At 46.8% G+C, this 21,710-nt stretch overlaps 4 protein-coding genes and 1 pseudogene across 5 annotated transcripts in view; 3 read left to right on the plus strand and 2 right to left on the minus strand.

The window, feature by feature from the left end:
* LOC144696962 (uncharacterized) overlaps positions 1-3,917 on the minus strand; it is a 36,872-nt pseudogene extending 32,955 nt beyond the window's left edge.
* LOC144698460 (uncharacterized) overlaps positions 1-21,710 on the plus strand; it is a 404,975-nt gene that overhangs the window by 380,224 nt on the left and 3,041 nt on the right. The gene's annotated exons all lie outside the window — the stretch shown is intronic.
* The window catches only part of LOC144697207 (uncharacterized), a 301,742-nt gene that overhangs the window by 236,294 nt on the left and 43,738 nt on the right, over positions 1-21,710 (plus strand). The window lies entirely within an intron of this gene.
* LOC144697338 (uncharacterized) overlaps positions 1-21,710 on the plus strand; it is a 264,249-nt gene that overhangs the window by 229,683 nt on the left and 12,856 nt on the right. The gene's annotated exons all lie outside the window — the stretch shown is intronic.
* LOC144696975 (uncharacterized) overlaps positions 1-21,710 on the minus strand; it is a 404,367-nt gene that overhangs the window by 147,093 nt on the left and 235,564 nt on the right. The window lies entirely within an intron of this gene.

Consider the following 21,710-nt stretch of genomic DNA (forward strand, 5'->3'; position numbering starts at 1 on the left):
GATCGAAAATGAATATAGACAGTGCTGGAGAAACCCGGCTGCTCTGGAAGTATCTGTGAGGAGAAAGAAACAGAATTAATGTTTCCATTCCAACATAACTCTTCTTCAGAAGTAAAGAGAGGGAGAAATGTGATGGGTTTGATGGTGTTGAGAAAGTGGGGAGGGTCCAGTGGAGCAAAAGGCATGTCAGGGATTGGTTAGATGGCAGGCGAGATTAAATGACCAAAATATGGAACAAAAGACAAAGGAAGTGATAATGATTGTAGTAAAGAAACAAAGCATTGGTCCAGAGTAAGTGTTAACGGCAGAATAAAGGACAGATCTGTCTGAAAGCAAAAATCATGAAAACGAGATACAAACTGGCTCTTGACAAAAAAACATTGTGTCTCCTGTCAACACAATATGGCCACACAACAGGGGACAGATGAATTAAAGAGAAACCATTTGGGTCCAGAACATTGGGCACATCCTTTTACTCTGATTGTCTTCAATCCTCAAGTCATTTTCTGTTTTTTTTAACCATGTTCTGTTTCATTCAGAAACTTTTATCAGTCAAAATGTCTGATTTTTCTGGACTTTCCATGATTAGATTTCTGCACTTTAGGGAAAGTGGGTGAGAGGGGTTGGCAGGCTCTTTAACAGAAAGTGAGTCCCTCTGAGGTAATTGGCAAAGAAGCCAGAGGGGGTGATGAGATTTTATTTTTGACACAGCGATGTTAGAACATGGGGTTCAGGGAGTCAATTAGCCCTTTATCCCCTTTCCCAAACTTTGAAATGATTCACAGTGATAACCCTTATTGGTGATAGTGGTTGGATTTTATTCAGTATAAATAAGACCCGACACATGCTCATGTCTGAGCAGTAGTATCAAAGTGCAGCAGCATTACCATTACACTCTGGGTAGAAGCACCATCTCCACGTAAATGCTCCTTGGTCTGCCCCAGATGCCATGGCACCAGTCAATGCAATATGTAAAACCTCTACAAATCTCTGTGCTCGGGGAATCCCTTCTGATACTTTTTTACATCACAAAGTCTATGGAGACTGATTTAACCCAATCATTGCTGAGCTAACATTTGAATGGACCAATTACAAAACCTGTCATTGAACCATCTGTACCTTCCCAAGCCACGTCAAACTCTCAGACAATTGGCTTCCCACGCTCCGTCCCCGTTACAGGGAGTCAGCATTCCCATGCCAAGCAGTGAAAACATGGTGGCCTTGACACCCAAGTGTCGTCTAGAATTCAAGGTACTCTTGTTTTTTTCTGTCCTCTGGGAGCTGTTCGTCTCTCAGTTACCACATAGCAAGTTGTCTGTTCTCAGTTCTGCCAGATTTCTATTGAAGTTTGGCCCCTTTTACACCTTACGGTTTTCAAATGTGATTTTCCTTAAAAAGAGGGTTCAGGGGCAAATGATAGAAATATCTTCCAGAGAAATCTATGAACTTATTCATCTCATCTCCACCTCCCTGACTTTCACTAGAATGTAGGTGGATACCAGATTGATACATTCCACTGATCACCCGGGTGAGTTACTCCAATTCCTTTACTGTCCAATACAATATATTCATCATATCTTTAAAACAGAAATCAAACATTCCCAATTGATTTCAGGCATTAACATCTTTTTTCTCTTTATTGTGGGCGTCAGGCTGGGATTGTTCTCCTTGGAGCACAGGAGGTTGAGGGGAGATTTGATAGAGATGCAGAAGATTATGACAGGTTTAGATAAGGTGGGCAAAGAAAAGCTGTTCCCATCGGCTGATGGTATAAGGATGAGGGGGACACAGATTTAAGGTTGCGGGCAGGAGATGCAGGGGGGATGTGAGGAGGAATATTTTCACACAACGAGTGGGAATTTACTGGAACTCGCTGCCTATGAGGGGGGTGGAAGCAGAGATGATGAACAACTTCAAAAGCCAATTGGATGGGCATTTGAGAAAAATATGGTTTTGATGGGCTGAATGGCCTCCTTGTAAATTCTAATGACTCCATGATCCAAAGACAGAAATTTCAGCTGCTCCAGTCTCTCCAACTAACTGAAGTCCCTCATCCCTGGTGCCATTCTCATCAATCTTCTCTGCACCCTCTCTAAGAACTTCACATCTTTCCTAAAGTGTGGGGCCCAGATATAGGGTTCCATTCTAGAGGGATAGAATTGAAAAGCAGGGAGGTTATGTTCAACTTGTTTCGAACCATGGTTAGACTACACTGGGAGTACTGTAAACATTTGTCATCTCCATTTAGAAAAAGGAAATAGAGGCACTGGAGAAAGGGCAACAGAGATTCACAAGAATAATACAAAAACTGAGAGCATTTAACCCTCAGGAAAGGCTGGGGCTGCTTTTCTCTAGAAAAGAGAAGACTGAAGGGTGACCTGATGGAAGTCTTTAAGATGATGAAGGGATTCAATAATCCAATACGGATTTCATGAGAAACCTCTTGACCCAGTGAGTGGTGAGAATGTGGAACTCACTACCACAGCAAGTGGTTGAGTTGAACAGCATGAATACATTTAAGGGGAAGCTGGATACATACATGAGGGAGAAAGGAATAGAAGGATATGCTGATGGGGGGAGATGAAGAGGGGTGGGTGGAGGCTTATGTGGAGCATAAGTACTGACAGAAACCAATTGAACCATCTGGCCTGGCCCTGTGTTGTAGACTCAATGGAACTGAGACAAATGTATTTATTTTAGATCTACCTGTAGTGGTAGGAAAAACACTCTTTACTATCCAGGAGAAGACAAATGTACTTCATCAGCTTTTGTGGATCATTTCAGTGGAAATATGCACTCCCAGGCTCAAAGAGCATCAGCCCACTGGAAGCAAAGTTGTGAGACTGGCCAGTCCAGCAGAAAGAAACCTTCTGACCCTCCCACTTCGCCAAGTGTCAGAATGAACATGGTTCAGTCCTGGATGTGATTAACAGCAGCAATAACAGCAGAATCCAACTCCTGGAATCACTTGTGAACTTGCTGGTGTGTCAGCTGGTTGGATAACTGAGTGAATCCCTTCCCACACACAGAACAGATGAATGGCCTCTCCCCAGTGTGAACCCGCTGGTGTATCAGCAGGCTGGATGACTGAGTGAATCCCTTTCCACATGTGGAGCACGTGAAAGGCTTCTCCCCGGTGTGAACTCGCTGGTGTATCAGCAGGGTGGATGTATCTCTGAAACCCTTCCCACACACACAACAGATGAACGGCTTCTCCCCAGTGTGAACTCGCTGGTGAGAAAGCAGGGTGGATGACTGTGTGAATCACTTCCCACACACAGAGCAAGTGAATGGCCTCTTGCCAGTGTGAACTGGCTGGTGTGTCAGCAGGTGGGATAACTGATTAAATGCCTTGCCACACTCAGAACAGCTGAATGGCCTTTCCCCAGTGTGAACTCACTTGTGTTTCTGCAGATTGGATGAATTCGTAAATCCCTTCTCACACTCAGAGCAGGTGTACGGTCTTTCCCCAGTGTGAACTCGCTGGTGTGTCTGCAAGTGGGATAACAGAGCGAATGTCTTCCCACACTGAGGGCATGTGAATGGCCGCTCCCCGCTGTGAACTCGCTGGTGTGTCTGCAAGTTGGATGACCGAGTGAATCCCTTCCCGCACTCAGAGCAGGTGTAGGGTCTTTCCCCAGTGTGAACTCGCTGGTGCATCAGCAGGTTGGATGAATCACTGAATCCCTTCCCACACTCAGGGCAGGTGAACGGCCTCTCCCCAGTGTGGCTGCGTCGATGAATCTCCAGCTCAGACGAGGCTTTGAATCCCCTCCCACAGTCGCTACATTTCCACGGTTTCTTCATGGTGTGGATGTACTTATGTCTCTCCAGTTTCAATGATCAAAGGCAGCTTCATCCACACACAAAGCACATGTGTGGTCTCTCCCCACTGTGAATTGGGCAATGATTTTTCAGCCTGTAAAGTCAGTGCACTGGAATACTCACTCGGGTGCGTCTCTCTCGGTACTTTTTCAGTCACACTGAGGCTTAAAACCTTTTGAAGCAGACAGAACAGACAAACATTTCTCCTGCTCGGTTCAAAGGGCCAATGATATTCAAGACCCAATTAACCAAATGACTCTGTCAGATCTTGAAGTGAAGCTTGTCTGCAAATCTTCCGCTTCTAATATCCTGTGAAAGGAATTTACAAAAATCATCACTGTCAGTACAAGATAGAAATTAAGAGACAATTCAAGTTTATATGGGAAATTCTTTCCTCTCTTGCTCCCCAAATATAAATCTCCGTCCCATACACTTGCCCTCCATTCTCATTCTGCTGTACCTAATACACACCCTCCCAATTCTCCTGAAGGTGCCAATTCATGCTGATTGACAGATCCATGGTCACTTTTTCCTGTCCTGGACACAAAGACCTGAAAATCTTAGGCAGGCTGCTAACCTAAATATCTATGTGTAGAAATGTATATGTATATTTACTGATTAGCAATACAGAGAGGATGAGGTGAAACTTGAATTCTGCAGCAAGTGTTTGGCCTGGAACTCGCTGCCTATGAGGGTGGTGGAAGCAGAGACAATGAATGATTCCAAAATTAAACTGGATGGGGCCCTTGAAGGAAATAAACTGGGATGTGATTCACCATGGATTCGAGTTGCTGAATATTCTCTTTCTCTGCAATAATGACTCTGGCATCACATAACAACTAGACATACCCCTGTCTTATATTCATTTACTTCCCCCTTAAATGTCAGCCATCTCTTGGGGAAATCAGCCGTTTCATTGTGAACATTAGGAAAGAGACCATCCCTTTAGCCAGACAAATAAATGTGTCAAGCTGAGGGAGCAAAGGATGTCAATGTATTTAACACATAGAGAGAGAGAGAGACTTGGGCCAACCTTTCCAGAGTCTGCACCCTCCATGGATTCACTTCCTTTCCCTTCAGTTCCTGCAAGTCAACAATTTGCCCCCAGAATGAGAAAAGAAATGGAAAGGGGGAAACATTGATTACCTCACAGATGTTGCCCAAAGGAGGAAGTTTTAGTCTGAAGCTCATTGTCCAACTTCCGCATTGTGACGTCCACAATGGAACCATGCCTGAATCAGCCAATAAGAATCACTCTGCTCCGCAGTGACGTCATCGGGTTCCAGGCTGCAAGGCCAGGCGCGCGGACACGGGAGCCCCGCCCCCACCCATTGTTTCCCCCTCTCCTTCCCCCTCCTCGAGCCAAGGTTTCCAGGCAACCGGCTGACGGCTCCGGCCAGAGCGAGAAGCCGCTCAGAGAACTCGAGAGAGGGGAAGCTGCGCTTGTGCGAGGGATCGACCTTCCCTTCTGCATGCGGAGTGATCGACCAATCGGAAGAATTAGAAGACCGGAAGGACACGCCCTCCAGCCAATCAGAGCGCGGGCTTTGTGTGAATGAAGACTGAGCTTCACACAGACTAAAACTTCCTCCTGTGTCCAACATCTGTGAGTAAAACACTTTCTTTTCTCCCCCTTTCCATTTCTTTTCTCATCCTGGGGGGAAATTGTTGACTTGCAGGAACTGAAGAGAAAGGAAGTGAATCCAGGGAGGGTGCAGACTCTGGAAAGGTTGGCCCAGGTCTCTCTCTCTCTCTCTTAAAGACATTGACATCCTTTGCTCCCGCAGCTTGACACATTTATTTGTCTGGCTAAAAGGATGGGCCCTTTCCTAATGTTCACAATTAAAGGGGTGGTTTCCCCAGGAGATGGCTGACATTTAAGGGGACAGTAAATTAATATAGGACAGAGATATGTCCAATGTTGTTATAGGTTACACATTACATATAATATTTATGGCTCTGTAATAAAGTATATTTATTAGTTCTAGTCCGATAATATAGTACTGTAGCTTCGTTATATATTTCCAGTAAAAGAGTCATTACGATAGGAGTCCATTCAGCAATTCGAGTCCATGCTGACTCTCTGTAGAACAATCCAGTCAGTCCCATTCCCCCTCTATCTCCCTGTTCCCCTGCAAGTTTATTTCCTTCAAATCGATTTCATTCATCCATCCAATTTTGTTTTGAAATTATTAATCGTCTGCCCTTCCAACACCCTCAGAGGCAGCGAGTTCCATGTCAATTCCACTTGCTTCCTAATAAAATCTCTTCCTCACTGTATCTCTAATCAAGTGTTACACACTGTTTATTACACACAGTTTTAGTCCAGTCATATATATGCCTGGCAGCCTGCATGAAGTTTTTCAGATCTCTGTGTTTCCTGGATGGGAAACAGTGAGCGTGGAACTGTCGGTCAGCATGAGTTGGCACCTTCAGGAGAATTGGAGGGTGTATATCAGGTACAGCAGAGTGAGAATGGAGGGAGTGTGTGTGGGACGGAGATTTACAGCTTTTGTGGCTACAAGAGTGGGAATTCTGTGGAGAGTGACTCACCTTCTGACTCCCCAAAGCCTGTCCGTCAACTACAAGGCACAAGTCAGGAGTGTGATGGAATACTCCCCACTTGTCTGGATGAGGGCAGCTCCAGCAACACTTGAAGCTCGACACCATCCAGGACAGAGCAGCCCGCTTGATTGGCACCGCATATACAATCATTCACTCCCTCCACTACTGACACACTGTAGCAACAGTATGTACAATCTGCTCGATGCACTGCAGGAACTTACCAAGGCTTCTTTGACTGCACCTTTCAAAACCGTGACCTCTATCATATAGAAGGACAAGAGCAGCAGACACATGGGAACATCACCACCTGGAAGTTCCCCTCCAAGCCACACACCATCCTGACTCAGAACCATATCAGCATTCCTTCACTGTCACTGGGTCAAAATCCTAGAACTCCCTTCCTAACAGCACTGTGTGTGTACCTGCTGCGGTTCAAGAAAGCAGCTCACCTCCACCTTCTCAAGGGCAACTAGGGGTGGACAACAAATGCTGGCCCGGCCAGCGACACCCCCATCTCCATGAACGAATAAAACAATGCAAAGTATGTTCCACAGTAAAGAGAATTGTCTGTTCTGAATTTCTATCCTGTACTGACAGTGATGATTTTGTAAATTCTTTTTACAGGATATTAGAAGAGGAGGATTTGCAAACAGAAATCTCAAACCGAACTTCACATCAAGATCTGATAGAGTCACTCAATTCATCAAGTCCTGAATATCATCAGCCTTTGTATCTGGGAGAAATGTTTGTTTGTTCTGTCTACTTCGTAAGATTTCAAACATCACTGTGACTGGAAAAACACCGAGACACACACACACCCGAGTGAGAGTGTTTCCAGTGCACTGACTGTGGAAAGAGCTTTAACCAGTTACATAGACTGAAAAAACATCACCACGTTCACAACGGGGGGAAACTGTACATGCGTTCTCTGTGTGGGCGAAGCTTCAACTGATCATCGACCCTGGAGAGAGACAAGGACACCCACACCATGGAGAAACCGTGGAAATGTGGGGACTGTGGGAAGGGATTCAAATCCCCATCTGCACTGGACACCCATCGACGCATTCACACCGGGGAGAGGCCGTTCATCTGCTCTGTGTGTGGAAAGGGATTCACTAAGTCATCGAACCTGCTGACACACAAGCGAGTTCACACCGGGGAGAGGCCGTTCATCTGCTCCGTATGTGGGAAGAGATTCACTGAGTCATCCAGCCTGCGGAGACACCAGAAACTTTTCAACTGATTACAGATTTTCGATTTTGCTGTTATTGCTGCTGTTAATCACATCTAGGACTGAACCAAGTTCATTCTGACACTTGGTGAAGTGGGAGGGTTTCTTTCTGCTGGACTGGCCAGTCTCACGACTTTGCTTCCAGTGGCTGATGCTCTTTCAGATTTGTTGCGAATATCTAGTTTCATATTTCATATGAATTACAGAATGAAAGGGTGTTTGGAATGGAAAAGATATTTAGTTTGAAACTGTTTGGAACTTCCCAGAACGTGCCAGGTTGCCAAGGAGATGGGCTGTGCTGGTTGGAAGGTTCTTTTGTTTAATTTATCCGGGTGTTTCTCACAGAAGAAAACTACAAAGGTACCAGTCTAAGCTACCTGTGGTAGATTGGGAAACTACATTAAAAGTTATGATGCTAGACAGACAATTTAAGGAATGCAGAGGCAGTGGTTTAGTGGTATTGTCACTGGCACTAGTAATCCAGAGACACAGGGTAATGTTCTGGGGTCGTGGGTTTGAATCTCACCATGGCAGATGGTGCAATTTGAATTCAATCAGTAAAAATCTGGAATGAATTGGAAAAGTGCTCCTAGCTTCCCCACAACAAATTGAACCAATCAGCTTGGAGTCCCTTCTAACTGTGAACTATAACTTGTATCTAAACAGGGTGTCCTGGAACACTTGGTTCTCTGACCCCTTACTGTCCTTAACACCAGTTTTTTTTCTCAAAGCTACATTACAGTATCTGGAAATTAAAGAGACCGGCAATTGAAGACTTGTCATCATTAAGCTTACAATTTGATAATGTGGCCTTATTAATTACACAAATGCGTCACTGAGGTGAAGTCTAACAGCCAACACTGATAAAGTATTGATAATGTTCATTCTGACACTTGTTGAAGTAGGAGGGTTGGAGGGTTTCTTTCTGCTGGACTGGCCGGTCTCACGACTTTGCTTCCAGTGGCTGATGCTCTTTGAGCCTGGGAGTGCATATTTCCACTGAAATGATCCACAAAAGCTGATGAACGACATTTGTTTTATCCTGGAGAGTAAATAGTGTTTTTCCTACCACTACAGGTAGATCCAAAATAAATACATTTGTCTCTGTTCCATTGAGTCTACAGCACAGGGCCAGGCCAGTCGGCTCAATTGGTCTATGTTGGTATTTATGCTCCACATGAACCTCCACCCGCCCCTCTTCATCTCCCCCCATCAGCATATTCTTCTATTCCTTTCTCCCTCATGTATGTATCTAGCTTCCCCTTAAATGTATTCATGCTATTCACCTCAACCACTCGCTGTGGTAGCAAGTTCCACATTCTCACCACTCACTGGGTAAAGAGATTTCTCATGAAATCCCTTTTGGATTTTGAACCCCTTCATATTCTAAAAGACTTCCATCAGGTCACTCTTCAGTCTTCTCTTTTCTAGAGAAAAGCAGCCCCAGCCTTTCCCGAGGGTTAAATGCTTTCAGTTCTGATATTATTGTTGTGAATCTTTGTTGCTCCTTCTCCAGTGCCTCTATTTCCTTTTTCCAAATGGAGATCACAAATGTTGACAGTACTCCCAGTGTAGTCTAACCATGGTTCAAAACAAGTTGAACATAACCTCCCTGCTTTTCAATTCTATCCCTCTAGAATGGAACCCTATATCTGGGCCCCACACTTTAGGAAATATGTGAAGTCCTTAGAGAGGGTGCAGAGGAGATTGACAAGAATGGCACCAGGGATGAGGGACTTCAGTTAGTTGGAGAGACTGGAGCAGCTGAAATTGTTCTTTTTGGATCTCAGAGTCATTCAGGTAGAGAAGCAGTCCATTCAGCCCATTGTGTCAATGCCCGCTCACTGCAGAGCAAACTAGTCAGTCCCATTTCCTTGTTCTATCCCTGTTGCCCAGAAAATGTATTTCCCACAACTGCCCATCCAGTTTCCTTTTGAAACCGTTCACTGTCTCTTTTTCCGCCCACTTCGCAGACAGCGAGTTCGAGGTCATCACCACTCACTGTGTAAAAATGTTCCTCCTAATTTCCCCCCATATCTTTTCATTTTTATTCTTTCATGGGGTGTGGGTGTCGCTGGCTGGGCCAGCATTTGTTGCCCCTCCCTAATTTCCTCTTGAGAAGGTGGTGGTGAGCTGCCTTCTTGGACCACTGCAGTCCATGTGGTGTAGGTACACCCACAGTGCTGTTAGGGAGGGAGTTCCAGGATTTGACCCAGCGACAGTGAGGGAACAGTGATGTAGATATATCTCCCGTACAAAACCTTAAATCTGTGTCTCCATCGTCCATGTACCATCAGCGAATGGGAACAGCTTTTCTTTGTCCACCTTATCTAAACCTGTCATAATCTTGTACACCTCTATCAAATCTCCCCTCAACCTCCTTTGCTCCAAGGAGAACAACCCCAGCTTCTCCAACCTAACCTTGTGGTTAAAATCCCTCATCCCTGGAACCATTCTGGTAAATCTCCTCTCCACCCTCTCAGGGACCCTCATATCCTTCCTCAAGTGTGGTGACCAGAACTGGACTCAATACTCTAGTTGTGGCCTAACCAGAGCTTTAAAAAGGTTCAGCAAAACTTCCCTGCTTTTGTTCTCAATCCCTCTATTTCTGAAGCCCAAGATCCCATGTGCTTTGCTAATTCCTCTCTCACTCTGTCCTGCCACCTTCAATGATCTCTGCACATGAACCCCCCAGGTCCCTCTGTCCCTGCTCACTCTTTGGAACTGTTCTATTTACGTCTATATTTCCTCTCCCTATCCTCTCTGCCAAATCACATCACCTCCCACTTCTCTGTATTAAATTCCATCTGCCACTTCAGAGAATGTTAAGGGGAGATTTGTGTTAGACTAAACATTCAGAGAAGAGGAGGCACTGCTTTCTTTAATACGTCACCCACAATTGAAGATCATCGCCTCCCTTTCAATGCACACAAGGCTCATAGAGCACAGGAGGAGGCCATTTGGCCCATCGTGCTCCTGCCGGCTCTTTGAAAGAGCTGTCCAATTAATCCCATCGCCCTGCAATTTTCTTTTCCTTTCAAGAATCTGTCCCATTCCTTTCTGAAAGATACAGTTGAATTTGCTTCCAGCATGTTTTCAGGCAGTGAATTCCAAATCACAACAACTCGCTGTGATTTTCAAACAAAAAATTCCTCATCTTGGATGTGGTGTGTTTGGATTTTCAAAAAGCATTTGGAAAGGTGTCAAACAGGAGGTTCACACACAAAATGAGCTATCAATCTCTATGAATGATTTCGATGAGGGACCGAGGGTAATATGTCCAAGTTTGCTGACAATTAAACAAGGACTTGCATTTCTATAGTGCCTTTCACGACCACAGGACGCCCCCAAAGTGCTTTACAGCCAATGAAGCACTTTTGAGGTGCAGTCACTGTTGTAATGCAGGAAACACAGCAGCCAATTTACACACAGCAAGATCCCACACACAGCAATGTGATAACGACCAGATTATCTGCTTTTAGTGATGTCGATTGAGGGATGGATATTGACCAGGACGCTGGGATAACTCCCCTCCTCTACTTGGAAATAATGGCTGTGGGGTCTTTTACATCCACATGAGAGGGCAGATGAAGTTGGCAGTTTAACATCTCATTGGAAAGAAGGTTGCTCTGACAGTGCAGCACTCCCTCATTGCTGGCACTGGGAATGTGGGCTTTAATTTTTGTCCTCAGGTCCCGGGTGGGATTTGAACCCACAACTTTCTGACCCAGAGATGAGAGTGTTACCCACTGAGCCACGGCTGACACTATAGACAATACAATGTTAGAAACGGAAAGTTAACCTTTGCTTCCAGTGTCTAAATCTAGTAATAAAATCCCTAGTATAAATAACAAGTGTTTGAGTGACAAATATTGAAGTGTTGGTTTAGAACCACAAGTTTCAACTTCCCACTTGAGTCTCCAGCACCTTTCTGTCTCTCTATTGCTCGTGTCAATGACAGCTAGGTGACGGAGCTGAGGGCTGAATTTAGCTGAGAATAACGGGGCCTGCGCCCCAGTTGGGAAACTGCCATGGGCATTGCACCGATAGAGAGACAGGAAGGTGCTGGAGGAATGACTGGGAAATGGGCCTTCAACCAATCGGGACACGGGAGGGGGTGATTGGTGCTGATGGTGACTCGAACCCCAGGGTTCAGTGCCCCTGTGTCCAAAGCGGGGAGTCACAGGAACAGGGTAAAGAGGAGCTGAAGAGAAACCATTTGGGTCCAGAACATTGTGCACATATTTTTACTCTGGTTGTCTATGATCCTCAAGTAATTTCCTGTTTATTAACCACATTTTGTTTCATTAATAAACTTTCATCAGTAAAAACATTCGATTTTTCTGGACTTCTCATGATTAGATATCTGCACTTTAGGGAAAGTGGGTGAGAGGGGTTGGCAGGCTCTTTAACAGAAAGTGAGTCTCTCTAAGATAATTGGAAAAGGAGCCAGAGGGGGAGATGAGATTTTATTTTTGACACATCGATATTAGAAAATGGGGTTCAGGGAGTCAATTGACCCTTTATCCCCTTTTCCCAAACTCTGAAATGATTCACGGTGATAACCCTTATTAGTGACAGTGGTTAGATTTTGTGCAGTATAAATAAGACCTGACACATGCTCATGTCTGAGCAGTAGTATCAAAGTGCAGCAGCATTACCATTACACTCTGGGTAGAAGCACCATCTACACGTAAATGCTCCCTGGTCTGTCCCAGATGCCATGGCACCAGTCAATGCAATATGTAAAACCTCTACAAATCTCTGTGCTCGGGGAATCCCTTCTGATACTTTTTTACATCACAAAGTCTATGGAGACTGATTTAACCCAACCATTGCTGAGCTAACATTTGAATGGACCAATTACAAAACCTGTCATTGAACCATCTGTACCTGCCCAAGCCACATCAAACTCTCAAACAATTGGCTTCCCACGCTCCGTCCCCGTTACAGGGAGTCTGCATTCCCATGCCAAGAAGTGCACTCTTGTTTTCTCTGTCTTCTGGGAGCTGTTCATCTCCCTGTTCCCACATAGCGATTCATCTGTTCTGAGCTCTGCCAGATTTCTGCTGAAGTTTGGCCCCTTTTACACCTTTCGGATCAATAAAACATTTGGTCAATGAAGACCCAAATCACAATTTCCCATCCTGTCAACCATCCTCACCCACAGAGTAATCACAACAGGAATAAAAACAGGAGAAGTGTAACAATCAAATTAAAAATAAATGCACAGGCAGTCATAGTTTTTAATTAAATGTTCACTAATTAGCAGGAAAACCCGAAGTAGGGGCTCCCTGAGGATTCTTACAGTCCACACCTTGAGGGGGAGGGGAACTCTCTCTCAGACCCCTCACTCAATTTCACTCCGTTATTTTCCAGTTCTGTTCTGGCCCCGCCTGGGGTAAAATCTACTCGATCTTGTCTTCTCCTGAAGGAGCGCCGTGAGTTCTCGGTTACTGGTACATCAGGACATATACTTCAAGCAACAGATCAAGCCTGGATGTAAAAGATTCTCCAGCTTTCTCCTTACCCCTGTCCAACTTGTGGACAGTTCTTACTCCAAAACTCTTAATTGTCCCAATCCAATTTTTTTTTTCTATTCATTCAGTTCAACATTTATTGCCCATCCCTACTGCACTTGAGAAGGTGGTGGTGAGCCACCTTCTTGAATTGCTGCAGCCCTGTGTGGTGTAGGTATACCCACAGTGCTGTTAGGGAGGGAGTTCCAGGATTTTGACCCAGCGACCGTGAAGGAACAATCACATATTTCCAAGTCAGGATAGTGAGTGGCTTGGAGGGGAACTTCCAGGTGGTGGTGTTCCCATGTATCTGCTGCTCCTGTCCATCTAGATGGTAATGGTCATGGGCCTTGTTGAGTCCCTGCAGTGCATCTTGTAGATGGTACAATCTGCTGCCATGGTTCGTCGGTGGTAAAGGGAGTGAATGTTTGTGAATGGGGTGCCAATCAAGTGGGCTGCTATGTCCTGGATTGTATCAAGCTTCTTAAGTGTTGTTGGAGCTGCACTCATCCCAGCAAGTGGAGTTTATTGCATCACACTCCTGACTTGTGCCAGGTAGATGGTGGACAGGCTTTGGGGAGTCAGGAGGTGAGTTACTCGCTGCAGGACTCCCAGCCTCTGACCTGCTCTGGTAGCCATAATGTTCGTATGGCTAGTCCAGTTCAGTTTCTGGTCAATGATAACAGCCAGGATGTTGATAGTGGGAGATTCAGCAATGGTAATGTCATTGAATGTCAAGAGGCGATGGTTAGATTCTTCTTGTTGGAGATGGTCATTGCCCGGCACTTGTGTGGCACAAATGTTACTTGCCATCTGTCAGCTCTGGCCTGGATATTGTCCAGGCCTTGCTGTATTTGGACATGGACTGCTTCAGTATCTGAGGAGTCACCGAATGGTGCTGAACATTGTGCAATCATTGTGCGGTTCTGGATGAGATAACAGCAGCAATAACAGCAAAATCCAAATTCTGTAATCACTTGTGAACTTTCTGGTGTCTCCGCAGGCTGGAGGACTGAGAAAATCTCTTCCCACACTCGGAGCAGATGAACGGTCTCTCTCCGGTGTGAACTTGGTGGTGTGTCAGCAGGTGGGATGACTGAGTGAATCCCTTCCCACACTCAGAACAGGTGAATGGCCTCTCCCCATTGTGAACTCACTGGTGTATTTGCAGGGTGAATGACACATGGAATCCCTTCCCGCACATGGTGCAGATGAACGGCCTCTCTCCAGTGTGAACTCGCTGGTGTGACAGCAGGTGAGAGAACTGTGTGAATCCATTCCCACTTACAGAGTGGGTGAGCAGCTGCTCCCTGGTGTGAACTCGCTGGTGATTCAGCAAGCTGGATGAATCACAGAATCCCTTCCCACACACACAGCAGGTGAATGGCCTCTCCCCAGTGTGAACCCGCTGGTGTGCCCGCAGGCTGCATAATGGACTGAGTCCCTTCCCACACTCAGAGCAGGTGAATGGCCTCTCACCAGAATGAACCCGCTGATGTGTCTGCAAATCCCATGAGTGAGTAAATCCCTTCCCACATTCAGAGCAGGTGAATGGCTTCTCTCCAGTATGTGTGTGTCAATGAATCTTCAGCTCAGACGGAAAGCGGAATCCCTTCCCACAGTCCCCACATTTCCACCATTTCTCCATGGTGTGGTTGTCCTTGTGTCTCTCCAGGTTCAACGATCAGTCACACTAATGTTTAAAATCTTCTGAAGCGGATAGAACTCACAAACATTTCTCCCGTGTTTAAAGCTGATGATATTCAGGTCCGAAGAATTGAGTGACTTTGTCAGATCATGAGGTGATGTTTGGTTTGAGATTTCTGTCTGTAAATCCTCTTCTAATATCCTGTAAAAGGAATTTACAAAAGTCATCACTGTCAACACAGGATAGAAACTCAGAACAGACAATTCTAGTTTCTATGGAACGTTCTTTCCTCTCTTGTTCCCCAAAATCTGTAAATCTCCGTCCCACACATTGTCCCTCCATTCTCACTCTGATGTACCTAATATATGCCCTTCTAATTCTCGTGAAGGTACCATTCCATGCTGGTCAACAGGTCCAAGCTCACCACTTCCTGTCCAGGAATCAGAGACCTGAAAATCTTCATGCTGACAGCCACATTATTGTTTATATAGTCATAAATTACCAGTCTAAAAATGTGTGTAATCTACAGTCTGGTATTACTTGATTCAAAATACAAGGAGGATGTGAGAAAGAACTTTATTTAGCCAGTGCCATGAATTCGATTCGCTGCACATGAAGATGGTGCAAGCAAAAATGATCAGTGATTTCAAAATGCAATAGGATGGGAACTTGAAGGAAATAAACTTGCAGGGGAAGGGGGTATATGGGGGAATGGGACTGACTGGATTGCTCTACAGAGAGTCGGCATGGACTCGAGTTGCTGAATGGGCTCCTTCTGTGCTGTAATGACTCTGTGACTGGAAATATATAGCGACGCTACAGTATTGTATTGTAATAAAAAATATACTTTATTACAGAACCATAAATAATATATCTAATATGTACAATATAACAACACTAGACATATCTCTGACCGATATTAATTTACTGTCCCCTTAAATGTCAGCCATCTCCTGGAGAAACCACCCCTTTAATTGTGAACATTAGGAAAGAGACCATCCTTTTAGCCAGACAAATAAATGTGTCAAGCTGAGGGAGCAAAGAATGTCAATGTTTTAAAGAGAGAGAGAGAGAGAGACCTGGGCCAACCTTTCCAGAATCTGTACCCTCCCTGGATTCACTTCCTTTCCCTTCAGTTCCTGCAAGTCAACAATTTCCCCCCAGAATGAGAAAAGAAATGGAAAGGGGGAGAAAAGAAAGTGTTTTACTCACAGATGTTGGACACAGGAGGAAATTTTAGTCTGTGTGAAGCTCAATCTTTATTCAGAGAGAGAGGAGCAGCAGCAGCTTTGCTGGGCAGTGATGAGCAGGTGAACAAGCTCAATGTCCAACTTCCGCATTCAGACAATGGGAGAAGCGCTGATGGCCTGGAGGACCAAAGTCCTTCCGGTCGTCCAGCCTTCCCCGTTGGTCAATCCACCGCACGAAGACAATGAGGAAGCGGAACCAGAGCCCACGTGGGAGACACTTTGACCGGCAGCCGCGCTGAGCTGTTGTCCAATCCGCAGTATTTTCTAAAAACAAAAAGCTAAAAGCTACTGCGGATGTTGGAAATCCAAAACAAAAACAGAACTGAAAATGTTTAAGTTACATGATAGATTGAACAGGCTGGGAATATTTAATATAGAAAAGAGAAGGCGGAGAGCTGACTTCATAGGGGACTTTAAGGTTATGAATGGGTGCGATAGGGTTGATGTCATCAAGTCATCGCTGTCAGTAGAGGATAGAAATTCGGAACTGAGAATTCTAGTTGTCATAAAACATATTTCTCCCTCTCAAACTAGAACCCCCCCCCCCCCCCCCCCCCCACACACACACACTCCCTCCTCCCTATAAATTGTAACATTAATTCATCCTACTATTCTCCTCCTGTTTTCCCCCAATTCTCCTCCCCTGAGGTTACTGACTCTCATGGTCAGTTTCACACTCACCTATCACCCTCCTCAATATGTCACTCAGATGTCTGAATCTTTACACCTGAACTTAACAAATTGTGTTCTAAGGGGGCATCACAATCAAATCCAGTGACTACCCACGTGTACTTTGTGCCAGGATTGGGGTCACTGCGCCCCCCCCACCCCCACCCCCACCCCACTCACACCCACACCCCGACCCCCACTCCGACTCCCACCCCGACCGCCACTCCCAATTTCCATCCCAATCCCAGGAGTTTGGAGACTGGGCTCCGGATCAGTAATGGCAGCCGCAGCTCCCACAATCCACCGCGCTGGGAAACCCGCTCTATCCGCCGCGCGGGCGGGCAGCCCAGAACTGCGCATGTCCGAGGGAGAGGGGCAGCTACGCATGTGCTTGAACGGCGAGGCTGCGCATGTGCGGTGGAGAGCCCACCCTCCCACTTCCCGTCATGCTGAGGGGCTGACCAATGGAGAGGGTTGGCTGATCCTCCAGCCAATCAGAACGCAGGCTTTGTGTGACTGCAAATTGAACTTCATACAGACTAAAACTTCCTCCTGTGTCCAACATCTGTGAGTAAAACAAAAACAGAATTACCTGGAAAAACTCAGCAGGTCTGGCAGCATCGGCGGAGAAGAAAAGAGTTGACGTTTCGAGTCCTCATGACCCTTCGGCAGAACTGAGTAAAGTTAGGAGAGGGGTGAAATATAAGCTGGTTTAAGGTTGGGGGGGTGGGGGGGGGAGAGAAGTTGGGGGGGTGTGGTTGTAGGGACAAGCAAGCAGTGATCGGAGCAGATAATCTAAAGATGTCACAGACAAAAGGAACAAAGAGGTGTTAAAGGTGGTGATACTATCTAAGAAAATGTGCTAATTAAGAATTGATGGCAGGACACTCAAGGTACAGCTCTAGTGGGGGTCGGGTGGAAAAACTGACAGGGTATTACAGTTATAGATTTTAAAATAATGGAAATAGGTGGGAAAAGAAAAATCTATATAAATTATTGGAAAAAAACAAAAGGGAGGGGGAAGAAACGGGAAGGGGGTGGGGATGGGGGGGAGGGAGTTTAAGATCTAAAGTTGTTGAATTCAATATTCAGCCCGGAAGGCTGTAAAGTGCCTAGTCGGAAGATGAGGTGCTGTTCCTCCAGTTTGCGTTGGGCTTCACTGGAACAATGCAGCAAGCCAAGGACAGACATGTGGGCAAGAGAGCAGGGCGGCGTGTTAAAATGGCAAGCGACAGGGAGGTTTGGGTCTTTCTTGCGGACAGACCGCGGGTGTTCTGCAAAGCGGTCTCCCACACCCCCCCGACCCAGCCACCCCCCCCCCCCCCCCCCCCCACCCCCCCACCACCACCACCCCCAACCTTAAACCAGCTTATATTTCACCCCTCTCCTAACTTTACTCAGTTCTGCCGAAGGGTCATGAGGACTCGAAACATCAACTCTTTTCTTCTCCGCCAATGCTGCCAGACCTGCTGAGTTTTTCCAGGTAATTCAGTTTTTTTTTGGATTTCCAGCATCCGCAGTAGTTTTTTGTTTTAATATCTGTGAGTAAAACACTTTCTTTTCTCATTCTGGGGATAAATTATTGACTTGCAGGAAGTGAAGGGAAAGGAAGTGAATCCAGGGAGGGTGCAGACTCTGGAAAGGTTGGTCCAGGTCTCTCGCTCTCTCTTAAAGACATTGACATCCTTTGCTCCCTCAGCTTAACACATTTATTTGTCTGGCTAAAAGGATGGTCTCTTTCCTAATGTTCACAATTAAAGGGCTGGTTTCCCCAGGAGATGGCTGACATTTAAGGGCACAGTAAATTAATATAGGACAGAGATATGTCTAATGTTGTGGTAGTGAACAGTTTAGATATATTATTTGTAGTCCTGTAATTAAATTCATTTATTATCCTTTCCAGTCTTGTAGTATATCGCTTCTCGACCTTTTGGCTAAGATCAAGTGTAGTCATGAAGCGATGGGTATAACCAGTCGAGCCCCATACCATGGGGTACCGAACACCGTCCGGGTGATGGTGAAGGACAGCGAAGGAGGAGCACCCATGGATCGGGCATTCTTCATCAAGCGGATCCTGTTGAAGGCGTGTGGCTTTGAAGCAGAGGAGATCTACTCACTACAAGTCTTCCCCAGTGCTGGATGTTTCGACGTAACTTTCAAGCGTGTGGAAGCTTGCGTCAAGTTCCTGAAGGTGTTCAAGGAGAAGAGAGACCAGCCGGAGATAAAGATCCTGACGGTGGAGCCGCTCTTTGCTCTGCCGTTGCAATGGGACCGTGTGGTGACGGTGCATCTCTAAACCCCTATGTCCCTGTCGCCGATGTGTTCACCTTCCTCGCCAGGTACGTCGACAAGGTTGGGAGCTGCACCGAGGTTAGAGACGCCTTCGGGATTTGGACATGCAAACGCCAGGTTAAGGTCACGCTCAAGACCGATGGTAAGGGAGCCATCTTCCACCCTCCTTCCAGCTTCGCTATCGGGGGAAGCCGTGGCTACCTTGTCTACGCTGGGCAGCCCAAACTTTGTCGCTCATGCAGCAACTCTGGTCATGTGGCGGCCAACTGCAGCGGCGCCCTCTGCAAGAACTGCAAACAGGAAGGGCACCAGACAAAGGACTGCAAACAGACTAAGTTCTGCAACCTGTGTGGCGAGGCAGGTCACCTCTACAGGACCTGCCCCAAATGCTGCCTCACTTATGCACAGGCAGCCAAAGCCAACGAAGGGGAAGCAGAAGAAATGCTTCGTGTCACTACTACCAAGGACACTTGCAACATTCCAACCACCACGGCCCCCAGTGAGAACAACGGGACAAAGGAGGACACAGAGAGAGACAAGGTGGAGGAAAAGATTGAGGTAGCAGACAGCCAAACAACAGCACTGACCCCTGAACCTCCCACTCGGGAGAGCAAATCAATGGAGGAGGAGGAAGCAGCGGAAAATCAGCAGGGGGAATGGCAGCTGGTGAAGAGAGCCAAAAGGAAGAAGGGTCTAAGAAGGGACCAAGCCACTTCCTAGACAAGTGGCAAGAGGCGTCTCCCATCCGACATGGATGACAAGGGCAGCTGCTCTTCGGACGAAGAAGTGCAAGGGCGGCACCGACAGAAGAAGCGGCAAAGCTCTAGGGAGTTGGAGGACGAGACACCCGAGCTCCAGAACATTGGAGACAATGAGGAGACCAGCGCACCCCAACTTCCAGGCTGGTCATTCTGGGCGGTGACTTCAACTGCATCATCGATGCGGCTGGACGATCCGGCAGGGCCAACAGCAGATTGGACACTATGTCCAGATCCCTGATGGAAACGGTTAAGGATGCCAAGCTGCGCGACGTCTTCAGCAACCCTGCAGACGGAGCACAGCGTAGATACACCTGGTCACGGCCAGACGGGTCCATCCGTTCCAGGATAGACTTCCTGTTTGTGTCCCGTGCGTTCGCAGTCAGATCCACCGACGTCAAGCCGGTGTTCTCTGACCACTGCCTCCTACTGGCTGACTGTCACTTAGAGGAAGACCAGAGGGTGGGCAGGGGGGCATGGAAGCTAAACGTGCAACTGCTGACCCCAGAGAACATTGAGGAGCTCAAGAGGGATTACAAAGGTTGGAGAACCGTGGAACCCCTCTTTGAGCCCCTGACACGCTGGTGGGAAGCGGTCAAGGGAAACATCAAGAGGTTTTTCATCCTCAAAGGCATCCAGAAAGCTAGGAAGGAACAGAGGGAAATGTCCCGACTCCAGAAAAACAAGCAGAATCTGCTCCGGCTGCAGTCGATGGGGGTCGATGTCAAGGAGGAACTCCAAGAGGTGAAGAGCCAGCAAGCCTCGCTCTTTGCCTTGGAGGCCTCCAAGATCATCTTCTGTTCCAGAGTCCACTCCGTGGAGCAGGATGAGACATGCTCACGTTTCTTCTTCCAAAAAGTACACAGAGAGAGCTCTGTGATCAGCAGCCTGAAGGAAGAAGACGGCTCAGTAAAGTCATCGCAGTCTGACATTTTGAGGATCAGCAAATCCTTTTATGCCGGATTGTATGACATGAAGCCCACAGACAGCACGACTTCCCAGTCCTTCCTGTCCTCTATCACGGAGGTCTTAGATGACAGTACACGGGAGAGCCTGGACAAACCGCTAACTCCTGACGAACTGACTAATGTCCTTGAGTCCTTCGAGAAGAGTAAAACTCCCGGAAGCGACGGCTTGCTGGCGGAGTTGTATTCGGCACTGTGGGACTGGATGGGCCCAGACCTGCTAGAAGTGTACGAGAGTATGCTTCTGGCCGGCAGCATGTCAGAATCCATGAGAAAAGGCATCATCGCCCTCATCTACAAGCACAAGGAGGAAAGGGAGGAAATTAGAAATTGGCAACCCATTTCACTGTTGAATTTGGACTATAAGATTCTGTCCAAGGTCATCGCCAATCGGGTCAAGTCTGCTCTGGAATTGGTGATCCACCCTGACCAGACCTGCACTGTGCCGGGCAGGAAGATCTCTGACAGCCTCGCGCTGCTCAGGGATACGATTGCCTATGTGCAGGACAGGGGTGTGGACACCTGCCTCATCAGCCTGGATCAGGAGAAGGCCTTTGACAGATTATCGCACACCTACATGGTGGATGTCCTCTCCAAAATGGAGTTTGGGGAGGGAATTCGCAATTGGATCCAACTGCTCTACTCTAACATCAGTAGCGCAGTCTCAATCAATGGGTGGGAATCAGATAGCTTTCCTATTAAATCTGGAGTCAGGCAGGGCTGCCTTCTCTCCCCTGTCCTGTTTATGTGTTGCATAGAACCCTTTGCTGAGTCCATCAGGAAGGATCCGGGCATAAGAGGAGTGACGATCCCAGGCAGTGGAGGCACTCAGGTCAAAGCCTCCCTGTACATGGATGATGTCGCCGTCTTCTGCTCGGATCCGCTGTCGGTGCGCAGACTGATCCATATCTGTGACCAGTTCGAACTGGCCTCGGGAGCCAAGGTAAATCGTGGGAAGAGCGAGGCCATGTTTTTTGGGAACTGGGCT

This window comes from Cetorhinus maximus, chromosome 23 (genome assembly GCF_964194155.1).
Source record: "Cetorhinus maximus chromosome 23, sCetMax3.hap1.1, whole genome shotgun sequence".
NCBI lineage: Eukaryota > Metazoa > Chordata > Chondrichthyes > Lamniformes > Cetorhinidae > Cetorhinus > Cetorhinus maximus.